The 13,901-nt window shown below is 48.1% G+C and overlaps 3 non-coding genes across 3 annotated transcripts; 2 read left to right on the forward strand and 1 right to left on the reverse strand.

The window, feature by feature from the left end:
- The first annotated feature begins 2,102 nt into the window (after nt 1–2,102).
- LOC144276310 (U2 spliceosomal RNA) lies at nt 2,103–2,294 on the forward strand. The gene has a single exon (XR_013348216.1). It is a non-coding gene; the product is annotated as a U2 spliceosomal RNA (small nuclear RNA).
- Nucleotides 2,295–10,749: 8,455 nt separating this feature from the next.
- LOC144276301 (U1 spliceosomal RNA) lies at nt 10,750–10,913 on the reverse strand. Its single transcript, XR_013348207.1, has one exon. It is a non-coding gene; the product is annotated as a U1 spliceosomal RNA (small nuclear RNA).
- Nucleotides 10,914–12,151: 1,238 nt separating this feature from the next.
- On the forward strand, nt 12,152–12,267 carry LOC144276319 (U5 spliceosomal RNA). The gene has a single exon (XR_013348223.1). It is a non-coding gene; the product is annotated as a U5 spliceosomal RNA (small nuclear RNA).
- The last annotated feature ends 1,634 nt before the right edge of the window (nt 12,268–13,901 follow it).

Here is a 13,901-nt window from a genome sequence, read left to right on the forward strand (position 1 = left end):
GAAGTTTTTTTGTTGTAATATCGCAACTTTCATGTCTGTAATCATGTGACCAGAGAGATTGAAGTGTTCTCCGACTGGTTTATGAATGTTATAATTCTTGACATCGGATTTGTGTCCATTTATTCTTTTACGTAGAGACTGTCCAGTTTGACCAATGTACATGGCAGAGGGGCATTGCTGGCACATGATGGCATATATCACATTGGTGGATGTGCAGGTGAACGAGCCTCTGATAGTGCGGCTGATGTGATTAGGCCCTGTGATGGTGTCCCCTGAATAGATATGTGGGCACAGTTGGCAACGGGCTTTGTTGCAGGGATAAGTTCCTGGGTTAGTGGTTCTGTTGTGTGGTATGTGGTTGTTGGTGAGTATTTGCTTCAGGTTGGGGGGCTGTCTGTAGGCAAGGACTGGCCTGTCTCCCAAGATCTGTGAGAGTGTTGGGTCATCCTTCAGGATAGGTTGTAGATCCTTAGTAATGCATTGGAGGGGTTTTAGTTGGGGGCTGAAGGTGACGGCTAGTGGCGTTCTGTTATTTTCTTTGTTAGGCCTGTCCTGTAGTAGGTGACTTCTGGGAACTCTTCTGGCTCTATCAATCTGTTTCTTCACTTCCGCAGGTGGGTATTGTAGTTGTAAGAATGCTTGATAGAGAATGCTTGATGTAGTATGCATGCGTGTGAACTGGTGCACCATTTTTTCCCTTTAGTTTTCTAGCTTTTGCCATCAAAGCAGCATGGAGCTTATAATTATTTTTATTTATTCATTTATTTATACTTATTTTATTAAATCTTGAAACCTGATGCTACATAGAAGAGATGTTAAAGCAACATCCACATTTTGATTTGAACTCACAGGAAATGTAGGATATGGGCAGAAATTAATTCCCCCAGCGGTGATCAGGAAGTGCAATCAATATGGCTTTTTGTCAGGGGCTTTGTATTTATAGACATCTCTCAAGACTAAAACTCCAGTGGCAATTTGTCCAGTTACACCAAATTCTTCCTGGAGTCCCCCACAACCGTGTGTGTGCTGGAAAATCTCGACACAATAGGGTGAGTTAAGAAAGACATTTCAACCTCCCACCTGAATTTCCTGTCTCTTGTAAGTTCAGGTCACACCATGAAAGGGCTTAAATATTTCTGCCTTTTGCATGGAAATTTTAGTCCAGATTTGCCCACAGTGAACTGGGATGTAATTGCCCATTGCAATTCAATTCAATGCTTTGCAATATTTTCCACACCAATATATCCTCTGGAGTCTGTCATAAATCAGATGACACACATCCTGCTCTTTTAAACTACTTCCATGAGCAATAATACAGTTAAAGTGAATGAGAGAGACTCATGTGGATTAGGTAATAATAACTAGCTCTTAAACATTGCTTTTCATCAGCAGCTCTCAAAGCACTTCACAATCTTTAATGTATTTATCTTCACAACATCAGTGTGAGAGAGATTCAAACTCTGCTTTTACAGTTGTTTACAATCCAGTAGGACGAACTCTCCTGGCTTAAAAAAAAAGAATAACTTCAGTTCTTTCAACATAACTGATGCAAGTTGCTTATTTTGAAATCCGTTGAGGCTATTTGTACTGACATTGTGGGAAGGAGCAGAAAAGAGCATTGGGGCTGCGGTATAGGGCTTGCATAGGCTTTCTTTGCCCTGTTTTTAAGAGTTAACAGCGAGAGTGATAGTCACATCTACATAGAACACATCACCGGCCACCGACAGTACCAGGAGGTGTGAGCCGGTACAACATTGTGCATTCACTATGGGAAAGGGACTGAGAGACTTTTTTCATTGGACCATATGAACTGGAACCATAAACTCACTGAACATTAAATCCCACCAAATGAGGATAAATCCATCCTCTTCATTGTATCCACTCATTATACTCCACACCTGAACATAGCCATTATACAAACAACTTACCCCCATATCTCAATGTCTGTACTTTGACCCGTTAAACTTTTACCCCCAATCAGGGAGATTGCAGATTATGTATTCCTTATGCCACCCATTCCTAAACCGAATTTCGCGCCCCTTGATAATCTGTACCTTATTCCCTGATAACCAGAAACTTCTATGCTTAAACTCTGTCCCGTTTTCTTTTTACTTCAACATCATCTTAATAAAAGTATTAAATATCTTCTTATCAGTTTAATATCTGATATGTCCTTTATTTAAGGACTGTATATTAAATTGATTTTTGAAACAGGGGGATGGAATAGGAGCTTGCTCTATCCACCCCACGCATTGACCTGGTATTGCAGTGCTTCCAGGAACAGTGCATTTCCCTTTGGGGAGAATATGCTGGTCAGAAAAGCAGAAAGAGTTTAACTGTGATGATGCTTCTTTAAAGCTGATTTTTTGAAGTAGTTGACAGATCTGTAGTGCTTTGGTTTCTTTATAAGAAAATATTATTACAATCTTCTGGGGGTGTTTTGTGAGTCTATTGTCTTGCTAGAGAACTGTTTAAGAAGCCAGCATCTGTCTTTCTGCTGTGAGTCTTTCAACCGCATGAGGGATGAATGCTTTCCAGACCATGGGTCTTTTGGGGAGATGGTTGGTTGGCTTTTGGTTTCTTTGTATTTTGGCGGGGGGGTTGGTAATATTTGAGGTCACATGTATATCAACAACTGTATGAGTTACATAGACTTCTCCCTACCTAGCCTATGTTCCATGTATCTTGGTTTGTAAGATCAAGACAAGGCACTAGGTGTCATAGAATCATAGAATATCAGGGTTGGAAGGGACCTCAGGAGGTCATCTAGTCCAACCCCCTGCTACAAGCAGGACCAATACCCAACTAAATCATCCCAGCCAGGGCTTTGTTAAGCCTGACCTTAAAAACCTCAAAGGAAGAAGATTCCATCACCTCCCTAGGTAACTCATTCCAGTGCTTCACCACCCTCCAAGTGAAAATGTTTTTCCTGATATCCAACCTAAACCTCCCCCACTGCAACTTGAGACCATTACTCCTTGTTCTGTCATCTGCTACCACTGAGAATAGTCTAGATCCATCCTCTTTGGAACCCCCTTTCAGGTAGTTGAAAGCAGCTATCAAATCCCCCCTCATTCTTCTCTTCTGCATACTAAACAATCCCAGTTCTCTCTGCCTCTCCTCATAAGTCATGTGTTCCAGTCCCCTAATCATTTTTGTTGCCCTCCGCTGGATGCTTTCCAATTTTTTCACATCCTTCTTGTAGTGTTGGGCCCAAAACTGGACACAGTACTCCAGATGAGGCCTCACCAATGTCGAATAGAGGGGAACAATCATGGTCCCTTGATCTGCTGTCAATGCCCCTACTTATATATCCCAAAATACTGTTAGCCTTCTTGGCAACAAGGGCACACTGTTGACTCATATCCAGCTTCTCCTCCACTGTAACCCCTAGGTCCTTTTCTGCCGAACTGCTGCCTAGCCACTCGGTCCCTAGTCTGTAGTGGTGCATGGGATTCTTCCCTCCTAAGTGCAGGACTTTGCACTTGTCCTTGTTGAACCTCATCAGATTTCTTTTGGCCCAGTCCTCTAATTTGTCTTGGTCCCTCTGTATCCTATCCCTACCCTCCAGCGTATCTACCACTCCTCCCAGTTTAGTGACATCTACAAACTTGCTGAGGGTGCAATCCATACCATCCTCCAGATCATTTATGAAAATATTGAACAAAACCAGCCCCAGGACCAACCCTTGGGGCACTCCGCTTGATACCGGCTGCCAATTAGACATGGAGCCATTGATCACTACCCATTGAGCCCAACAATCTAGCCAGTTTTCTATCCACCTTATAGTCCATTCATCCAGCCCATACTTCTTTAACTTGCTGAGAAGAATACTGTGGGAGACCATATCAAAAGCTTTGCTAAAGTCAAGGAATAACACGTCCACTGTTTCCCCCCATCCACAGAGCCAGTTATCTCATCATAGAAGGCAATTAGATTAGTCAGGCATTACTTGCCCTTGGTGAATCCATGCTGACTGTTCCTGGTCACTTTCCTCTCCTCTAAGTGCTTCAGAATTGATAAACGTTGAGGACCTGCTCCATGATTTTTCCAGGGACTGAGGAGAGGCTGACTGGCCTGTAGTTCCCAGGATCCTCCTTCTTCCCTTTTTTAAAGATGGGCACTACATTAGCCTTTTTCCAGTCATCCAGGACTTCCCCCGATCGCCATGAGTTTTCAAAGATAATGGCCAACGGCTCTGCAATCACATCCACCAACTCCTTCAGCACTCTCGGATGCAGCGTCTCTGGCCCTATGGACTTGTGCTTGTCCGGCTTTTCTAAATAGTCCTGAACCACTTCTTTCTCCACAGAGGGCTGGTCACCTCCTCCCCATGCTGTGCTGCCCAGTGCAGTAGTCTGGGAGCTGACCTTGTTCATGAAGACAGAGGCAAAAAAAGCATTGAGTACATTAGCTTTTTCCACATCCTCTGTCACTAGGTTGCCTCCCTCATTCAGTAAGGGGCCCACACTTTCCTTGACTTTCTTCTTGTTGCTAACATACCTGAAGAAAACCTTCTTGTTACTCTTAACATCTCTTGCTAGCTGCAACTCCAGGTGTAATTTGGCCTTCCTCATTTCACTCCTGCATGCCCGAGCAATATTTTTATACTCTTCCCTGGTCATTTATCCAATCTTCCACTTCTTGTAAGCTTCTTTTTTGTGTTTAAGATCAGCGAGGATTTCACTGTTAAGCCAAGCTGGTCGCCTGCCATATTTACTATTCTTTCTACACATGGTATGGTTTGTTCCTGTAACCTCAATAAGGATTCTTTAAAATACAGCCAGCTCTCCTGGACTCCTTTCCCCCTCATGTTATTCTCCCAGGAGATCCTGCCCATCAGTTCCCTGAGGGAGTCAAAGTCTGCTTTTCTGAAGTCCAGAGTTCATATTCTGCTGCTCTCCTTTCTTCCTTGTGTCAGGATCCTGAACTCGACCATCTCATGGTCACTGCCTCCCAGGTTCCCATCCACTTTTGCTTCCCGTACTAATTCTTCCCGGTTTGTGAGCAGCAGGTCAAGAAGAGCTCTGGGCACACAAGGGTCCCAATCCTGACCTGTTTCCCCCAAAACCTACTGTAATGTAAATGCTAAATAATAATCCTTAACTTCTCAGTGTTGCCATCCTCACCATTGGAAAATCACAAATCAGACTCCCCAAAATTACAAGATTGGCTTAAAAGTCATGAGGATTCTTTTTTTAAAAATGTAATGTGGGTTCTCTTTATTTCCCTTCTGGTTTCTGAACCAGGCAAGCTAGAAACTTACCTTTCTAGTGCAGCCAGAGCCCCGGAGAGCAGGAGCCCCGGATGCCCGGGGCTGGCAGACAGCGGGGCTCCTCACGGTTGTGTGTTCCATACTTCGATTTCACCAACCAAGTATCAAGTGTGAACTCCTCAGGTACTAGAACAGCCTTAACATGGAGTCACAGACAGCCTTCTTGGGCACCCTGCATCTATCTTGCCACCCAGGTGAGCCTGCCTTTGTGAGAGATGGTCCCTTGCACCAAAAACCATAACAATATTCCAGTCACTCAGACCAGTCACTCAGCCAGGTCAATTGCACCTCAGTTCTCAAACCGAAGACAACGTTCGTGGCCAATCCTATAATAAACTAGCTAAATCCTTACTAACTAGGAAAAAAAAGAAGAAACTTATTTACCAGGTTAAAGCAGGGAAACATACACACAAAGGAGTTACAGTCAGAGGTTTCGAAGAGTAGTAGAAGCTGCTGTAAACACGCAAGCCCTGTGTGTCCGTGAGGGCTAACCCTAGCCAGGCCGCCGGGATCCCTTGCTGAAGCTTAGAAGGCGTGCCCTCTCCCGGAAGTCCAAGCAGCATAGGGACAACAGTTTCTTCTTGACAGGGATTTTTATTCCATTCCCCCAGAGCTCAAGCTGATGGGGCAAGTGTTTGAGCAGGTCTCCGCCTCCTCGTGGGTATGGGCGGGTGGGTGAGGAGGAGCAATCAACCAAGTCTTTTGTCCATGGATGATCCACAGTGGCTTGTCTGATGTCTCAGGGCCATCTCTTGTTTGAAAGGAGATGACTCCTCTTCTGGTAAATTAGCATTTCACTCTTGGTAATGCTTCTCTCCTGATTGGTGGCGGTATGGGGGTTTACAGTTTTAGTGCCTTATAACATGGGATACAGATATTATAGGTGAGAATAATGCATGCAGCAACTCACAAGCTTTTCATAAAGTCTAAACACAAAACACATTTTTATAAATCCAATGCCTGTTTTAACAACAAAACAAACAGGTGAGCAAGACTAGTTTCCAGCCATGTGTTTGTCACTTTTCAGTAAAGCCTAGGGGCCTTGGCATGAGTTGGCATCTGGTCTGCCAGTGTCAGAAGAGGATCTTCCCTCTTATCCCCAAGTGTCCCCCCGGGGTCTGTACTGGGACCAGTACTGATCAACTTATTCATAGGCAGCAGGTTTAAAACAAACAAAAGGAAGCATTTCTTCACACAGCACACAGTCAACCTGTGGAACTCTTTGCCAGAGGATGTTGTGAAGGCCAAGACTATAACAGGGTTCAAAAAAGAACTAGATAAATTCATGGACAATAGCCATTAATGGACCTATTAGCCAGGATGGGCAGGTATGGTGTCCCTTGCCTCTGTTTGCCAGAAGCTAGGTATGAGTGACAGGGGATGGATCACTTCATGATTACCTGTTTTGTTCATTCCCTCTGGGGCACCTGGCATTGGCCACTGTCAGAAGACAGGCTACTGGGCTAGATGGACTTTTGCTCTGACCCAGTATGGCCATTCTTATGTTCTTATTCCATAACCACTTAGTTTTCCTTAGAGCCTTTGGTGAGAGACCCTGTCAAAGGCTTTCTGAAAATCCCAGTTCGCTATATCGACTGACTCATCCTTATCCACATGCTTGTTGAGATCCTCAAAGAATTCTAGAAGATTGGTGAGGTACGAGTTCCCTTTCCAAAAGCTGTATTCACCTTTTCCCAATATATCCTGTTTATCTGGGTGCCTGATCATTCTACCAGTTTGCCTATTACTGAAGTTAGCTTCACTGGCCTGCAATTGCCAGGGTCACCCCTGGAGCCCATTTTAAAAATTGGCGTTACATTAGCTACCTGCCAGTCGTCTGCAACAGAGGCTTGCTTCAGTGGTAGCTTGCGTACGCAGCTAGAAATTCTGCAATTTCATATCTGAGTTCCATCACAACTCGTGGTTCAAAGCCATCTGGTCCTGGTGACTTCTTCCTGTTTAATATAACAATTTGTTCTAAAACCTCTTGTACTGGGATGGTACGTCACATCTGTCACCCAATAAGGACAGCTCCAAAGTGGGACTCTCCCTCCTGTCCTCTGCAGTGAAGACCGTTGCAAAGAATTCATGGAGCTTCTCTGCAATGGCCTTGTCTTCCTAGAGTGTCCTTTGGCAGCTTGTGGCCCCACCGCCTCTCTGGCAGGCTGCCTGCTTCTCATGTACTTAAAAACATTTTTGTGGTTCGCTTTTGTGTCTTTAGCACATTGCTTCTCAGATTCTTTCTTGGCCTGACTTGTTAGACTTTGACACTTAACTGGCCAGAGTTCCTGCACCTTCCTATTATCCTCACTAGGATTTGATTTCCAAATTTTGAAGGATGACTTTTTGCCTCTAACAGCCTCCATTACTCTGCTGTTTACCTAAGGTGGTGTTCTTCTGGTCCTCCTATTGTTGTTTCTGATTCAGGGCATACATTTCATCTGAGCCTCTAACTGTGGTGGTTTTAAATGGTCTGCATGCCGCTTGCAGGCACTTAACACTTGTGACAGCAGCTCCTTTTAATTTCCATCTAACAATCTGTACTGATGCCGATAGGGTGACTTTCAGTCTTTAACTTTGGTAGCTAGGAAGATGGTAAATCGGACAGAAACCCATTCGACAAACCTCTTCATTTCCTTGTTATTTCCTGACTTTTTTATTCATTTCCTTTTCCTTATTTCCCAGCAGATTGACTAGACACCAGATTTGGGTGCTAGCAGGGGGACCTGACGAGCTCCTTATTTTCTGATTTCTTTTGGCAGCGTTGAACTTGCCAGGGCACAGTCAGATTCTGGATGCCCAAGTAAATGTAACGAGTAGTGCTCAGCTTTAGTTCTGTTTCTTAGCTCTTTTGGGCACTCAGTCTTTGGTCTGACATGTGGGATCCCTGCATTAGGAGAGATGGCTAATCAATCAGACCATAAACCTTGGAAATCAAATGAAACCTGAAGTCCATAGAAGACCCCGAAAGGCCCTGTGGGAGTAGAGTGCAAGTTGAGGAAGAGTTCCCTGTACAGCTTACCTCTCAATTATTGTTTTCTTGTACTGAGTGCAAAAGTCAGGAATCAGCTCAGGGTAGGGAGGGTATACCATATGTGTGCAGTGGTTAGACAGGAAACAGCAAGGAACTGGACTGGTATTGAGTTAAACTGTAAGTATCTTATGTATGCCTGAGGACTGTATGTTTGCGATAGTTATGTGGGAAGCAGTGGTTTTAAGTGGGCTTTTAGAGGAAATTAAATTGAAAGGCAGCAGAAAGTGGAATCCCAGCTTTTTGAACAATCCGCCAATAACACAAAAAAAAGCTCATGTCTAGTTACTCATTCCAAATTAGAATAAAGTTACAGCAAGATTTAATCATAAATGAAGTAAAATCCTGAAGATTTCAGAACACAACTTCTATAAGGAGACACAAAGGAAGCAATACAAAGTCAATATTGTCACAGAGAAGCGCACTTAAACTATTTCTCTTTTTTTAACCAGCGTAGTCTCCCCAAATGGAAGGGCACTGTTCCTGGAGAAGGGTCCTGGAGAGGATTTATCTTGTTGGCATAGACCATCCACCTCCCCGAAAGGCAGGAGCGAGGATGACGGAAGAATTCTTCTGTCCACTGCCTGGACCGATGTAGCTGTGCCGACTTATGTTCCCCGTGCAGACCAGGCCTGAAGGTTGGTGCGTGCTGAACAGTTAAGTCAAAATAGCTCCATCCATCAGGGGTGTGTAAAAGGGAAACCCACTCCTGGGTGATATGGTTACGCTGACCCAACCCCCAGCATAGCTAAGGGCATTCAGGGAAGCGGTGGACCTAAAGCAGAAATATCTCCTCCACCACGGGGCTGTGCCAGCCTAGTCTCCGTAGCACAGACAGGGTTGTCACCAAGAGAAAGAACAGACAGCAAAAGCCAAAGCGGCCCCAGGGCAGGCAGTGAGCCTGCATGTTGGACGAGGGGATCAGGTGAGAGAGGTGTTTTTGATGGGCCATCCTCCTGCCAGAGGAGGAAGAGCCCAAGAAGGAGGGACAGGCAAAAAGCTGCAAGCAGGAAAAGAGGCAGAGCAGCCAGGCAGCTCCCCTTAGGGCAAAAGAAGGCACTGGTCCAAGCCCCCCAAAGGCAGACTTAGAGAGCAGGCCAATCCAAAAGCCCAGGGAAGGACAGAAAAGCAACAAAGAAGCCAGCAGCCCGATCTCGGATTAACAGAGCAGCAGAAAGCACAGAGTGTTACAGTAACTCCTCACTTAACGTGGTTCCATTGTTACGTTGCTGATCAATTAGGAAACATGCTTGTTTAAAGTTACACAATGCTCCCTTACAATGTCACTTGGCAGCCATCTGCTTTGTCCACTGCTTGCAGAAGAACAGCCCTTTGGAGTGAGCTGGTGGGGGCTGGGAACCAGGGTGGGCCAGCAACCCCCCCCCATCAGCTCCCCACTCACCTAAGTTCCCTGTGCAGCAGCTGCCCAGCAGGCTAACAATTGCCAGCAGTTCAACTGTCCCTCCCCCCCACTGCCGTGTGCTGCTCCTGCCCTCTGCCTTGGAGCTGCTCCCAAGTCCTGGGAGCCTCCTGCTTGCTGTGCAAGGGGTGGGGGAAGAGCGGTGCTAATGTCAGGGTGTCCCCCTCCCCCAGCTCTTGTACCCCCAGCTCCACAGAGCAGGGCGGGGACACGACAGGATGGAGGGAGCTTGCTGGTAGCAGCTGCTGTCTCAACTTGCTGATCTACTTAAAACGGCAATGTACTTAGAGTGCGGTCAGCGTACTTAAAGGGGCAATGCGCATCTGTCTCACACACACATTGTGTGTGTCTCTATCCCCCTCTCTGCCTTGCTGTCTCCCCTCCCTCAAATTTTGCTGACTTGTAGAGTGTGAGGCTACATTAACAACAATGGGTCAAGCCTTGAGGGCTCAGCCGAGTGCTAATTCATCATTTGGCAGCAAGGCATTCCCTGGGAAATAGCCCACCCTCTGACCTCACCACCTCAACCAAGCTTCACAATCATCATTGCTGTGTACAGTATTCATTTTTTATTTAAAACTTATACTGTGTGTATATATATATAGAGAGAGAGAGTCTTTTGTCTGGGAAAAAAAAAATTCCCCTGGAACCTAACCCCCACCCATATTAATTCTCTGCAGAAATTAGACTCCCTTAACATCATTTTGCCTAACCTAGCATTTTCCACACAATAAGCGAAGAGTTACTGTGTAAGCCAAAGTTTCTGAGCTTTGCTTTCTTTTGTTGGACTCAGCACCAGCGGGACTCGCAAACACACCAGTAGCTGCTTACAGACAGCGACAGAGAGAACAAAGCAGCTAGGCAGCTGCCCCAGGTCCCAGCCATCCTAGAGCCACCTACAGGACAGAACAGTCACACAGTGGGGGAAAAACGCCCAGTATCAAACAAGGACAGAGCCTCTACTAACAAGAGATCTCCAAACCTCCGCGACTTTCGTTTACTGTCTTTCCTTTGACCCAGTGCCAGGGGAGAGCGCGAACGCAGTCCCCCACTACCACAAATTATGCAGTCGAGTTTCCCGCATTTGGGGAAATCGCAGGGGTCAGCACACCCGCAGTGCAATGGATGAGCCTCACCCTGGGAAAACCACCTTCGTGATCATGGTATCTCCCCTGCCAGGTAAGTATGAGTTGCTTGTTCCCAGCCGCCGCCCGCCCTCTCTCACCCCACACTCTACAGCCACGGTGGGTCCCGCTGCGGCCCACCCGCCGGCCGCGCCCACACCAGCCCCCACTGCCGAGAGCTGCCCCGACGTCGCCCCGCGGCCCCAGCCTCCTCCACACCAAGCCCCAGGTGCCAAATTCGGGCCCTGCTGGGCAGCCTGCTCCGGCTCCCACAATGCTCTGCTCCCACATATCTGCATACGTGCTCACGCGGCTCCGCCCCTCCGATCGGGCCCCTCCCCCGCCTGCCCGCCCCGCTCTTCGGCGCTCAGAGCCCCACGGCCGGCCCCTCCCCCACCAGGTGGCCTCGCCGAAGGGCGGCCCGGGCCCTGCCAGGGCCTCTGTGGGGCCCGCTCCCCGGGGTGGGGGGCAGAGCTGCCCCCGAGCTCAGTGACGCGCCAGTGTCCGGCTGCGCTGGAGCCGTAGCCGGCCCGGCCCGGGCTCCCGGAGAGACCCAGGAACAGCCGGGATCGCGGCCCCGCCTCTGCGGGGGGAGACGCTGCGTTTCGCTTCCCGCCCCCCGGAGGCGGGTGCGATACCCCAGTGACCCCCCCAGGCGGGTGCGATACCCCAGTGACCCCCCCGGGGGCGGGTGCGATACCCCAGTGCCCCCCCCCCCGCCTGCTCCCCGCTCGGCCCGTGTCCCCGGGGAGCCGCGGGGAGCTGCTCCGCAGCAGGGCCGCCCAGGCCGGGGACCAGGCCGGGCCGGGCCGCCCCCGGCGCGCCGAGACCCTCCGTGGAGACCCGGCCCCAGGCACTTTGCAGGGCGCATGCGCGAGCTCCGGGGTTTCGCTCCTAACTCAGCGGGGGGCCCTTTGCCCTCTGGCTGCCCGCCCAGCTGAGTCCTCCGTGCGCCTGCGCGCCAGCGGGACTGTCTGGGGAGAGCAGCTCCCCCTGCCGGGCCGGCATCCCAACCCCCACCCCACGTCCGCCCGGCCTGGGAACGAGCAGGGGCAGCGCGGAGAGCGGCCAGAGAATCTCATTTGCATACCCACAGTGCATTGCGCGCAGGGAAGCGAGTCCCTGGTCAAGGGGCTCGCTTTGCTCCCAATAACCCCGGTTCCGATGATCAAACTCGGGACTTGAATCGGTTCAATTACATGTCCTCTAAAAGCGAGAGGTTTAGCGGGCTGTCAGTGTAGTCACCGTGAGGTAAGAAGAACACGCTGTTGCCCTGGTAGCGCCTCTGCACCAAATTGTTTGTACTCTGGTTTTTCTTCAAATCGTATAAATCTTTCGCCTTTTACTAAAGATTTCCGTGGAGAGAAACAATCACGAGTTTCTATCCAATTTTTTGAAGCTTCATTTAGGTGAGGCTGTTTTGTGTGATACAAAAGACAGAATTGTTGTTAAACTTCGTGAGTTGAGCTTTTCTTGATCCTTAAAGATTGTAACAGAAATAAGTTTTGAAAAATACTATTTATAATGTACTGAGAGCTAAATGTGTCACTAGGGGCGTTTTCAGGAGGGGTCTATTTTGTTTCACTTCATACGTTTTTGGTATTAGTGATTTGCTAAGGCAAGGCTTGCATAATGTAGAAAATATATTTCAGATATGTTTTCAAATTTCATTTTTTTTGTGCTTGAGTTCATTCCCAAATGAAGGAGCTAGAATAACTAATCCCCATATTTTGTGTGTTAATGTTTAATGATACAAAAAGGGTATTCATACTGGCCTATCTGGTTATTCTAGATGACTTTATGCAGCAGAGCTCATTAGCAATTAATTCTTTCACCCCCAGGATTTCCTGTAAGAAGACCAGAATGGGTCAGACCAATGGTCCATCTAGCCCAGTGGAGTGTACAGAACAGGACAATTTGGAGTGATCCACCCTTACTTTCCACTCCTGGTCTTTGTGTTGTCAGGGATGTAGGATTTGCCTCAAGCATGGGATTGCATCACTGACCAACTTCACTAATAACTCTTGATGGACCTGGTCTCAATTAACTTATCTCATTCTCTGTGGAAGCCAGTTATACTTTTTGTCTTCACAACATACCATGGCAAAGAGTTCTGCACATTAATTTAGTCAGATGGGTCCCGCTCACCTTTACTATATTGTGGGAAAAGGTAAATAACACTTCACTCTTCACTTTAGCCACATCATTCATGGTTTTATAGACCTCTCTCATAGTGGTTTTCAACCTTTTTTTATCAGGGACCCGTAAAATTAAATACACAGCCCTGCGGATCCCCAATCAGAAGTGAAGCGCGGGACATGAGGTCACCTGCTTCTCCCCCCGCCCGCCTCCACTAATGTAGCAGGGCAGAGCAGTGGTGTGTCTCCTTGGCTAGCTGCTGCCTGCTCGTGGAGTCAGTGGCTGTGAGGCAGCCCTCACTGATGGCAGGGGGAGATCTCTCTTCTGCAGTGATACTGCAATTTTTTGTTGTGCCCCTCCTCCCACCCGCAAAGCAGGTAGGTAGGCTTGATGGCCCACTGAGGTGAGTCAGAGGTGGATCAAGCCCAGGTTTCTTTTGGCAGATGCCCGGTTGAGAACCGGTGCTGTATCATATCCCTCCTTAGTCATCTCTTTGTAAGGGGACTGTTGCCCCCTTACTAACATTCAGTGGGGGTGTTTTGGTTGGCTAGTTCCCAGTACTGAAAAGGGGGAAGGGTCGATGAGGAATCAGGACCCTGAGACTGACAGCCCCCAGGAACAATGAGGAGAGGCCAATGCTCCAGGTCAGCCTGAATGACAGGGCGGGCAGGCTAATCAGGGAGTCAGGAGGCCAAGGCGGTCCTGTCCTCCGTGTGAGCTGGATTTGCCTGGGTCAGACAGAGTGGGGCTGACCTAAGCTGGGGAGCAGAGCTGTGCCAGATCCAGAGGGACCAGAAAAGCAGCCCAGAGAGAGCAGACCCTGTCCTGGGAGCAGAGCTGCAGCCCCAAAGCCAGAGGCACAGCCCAGAGAGAGCAGACCTGCCCTGGGAGCAGAGCTGCAGCGACCAGAGC

This window comes from Eretmochelys imbricata, chromosome 16 (genome assembly GCF_965152235.1).
Source record: "Eretmochelys imbricata isolate rEreImb1 chromosome 16, rEreImb1.hap1, whole genome shotgun sequence".
NCBI classification, from domain to species: Eukaryota; Metazoa; Chordata; order Testudines; family Cheloniidae; genus Eretmochelys; species Eretmochelys imbricata.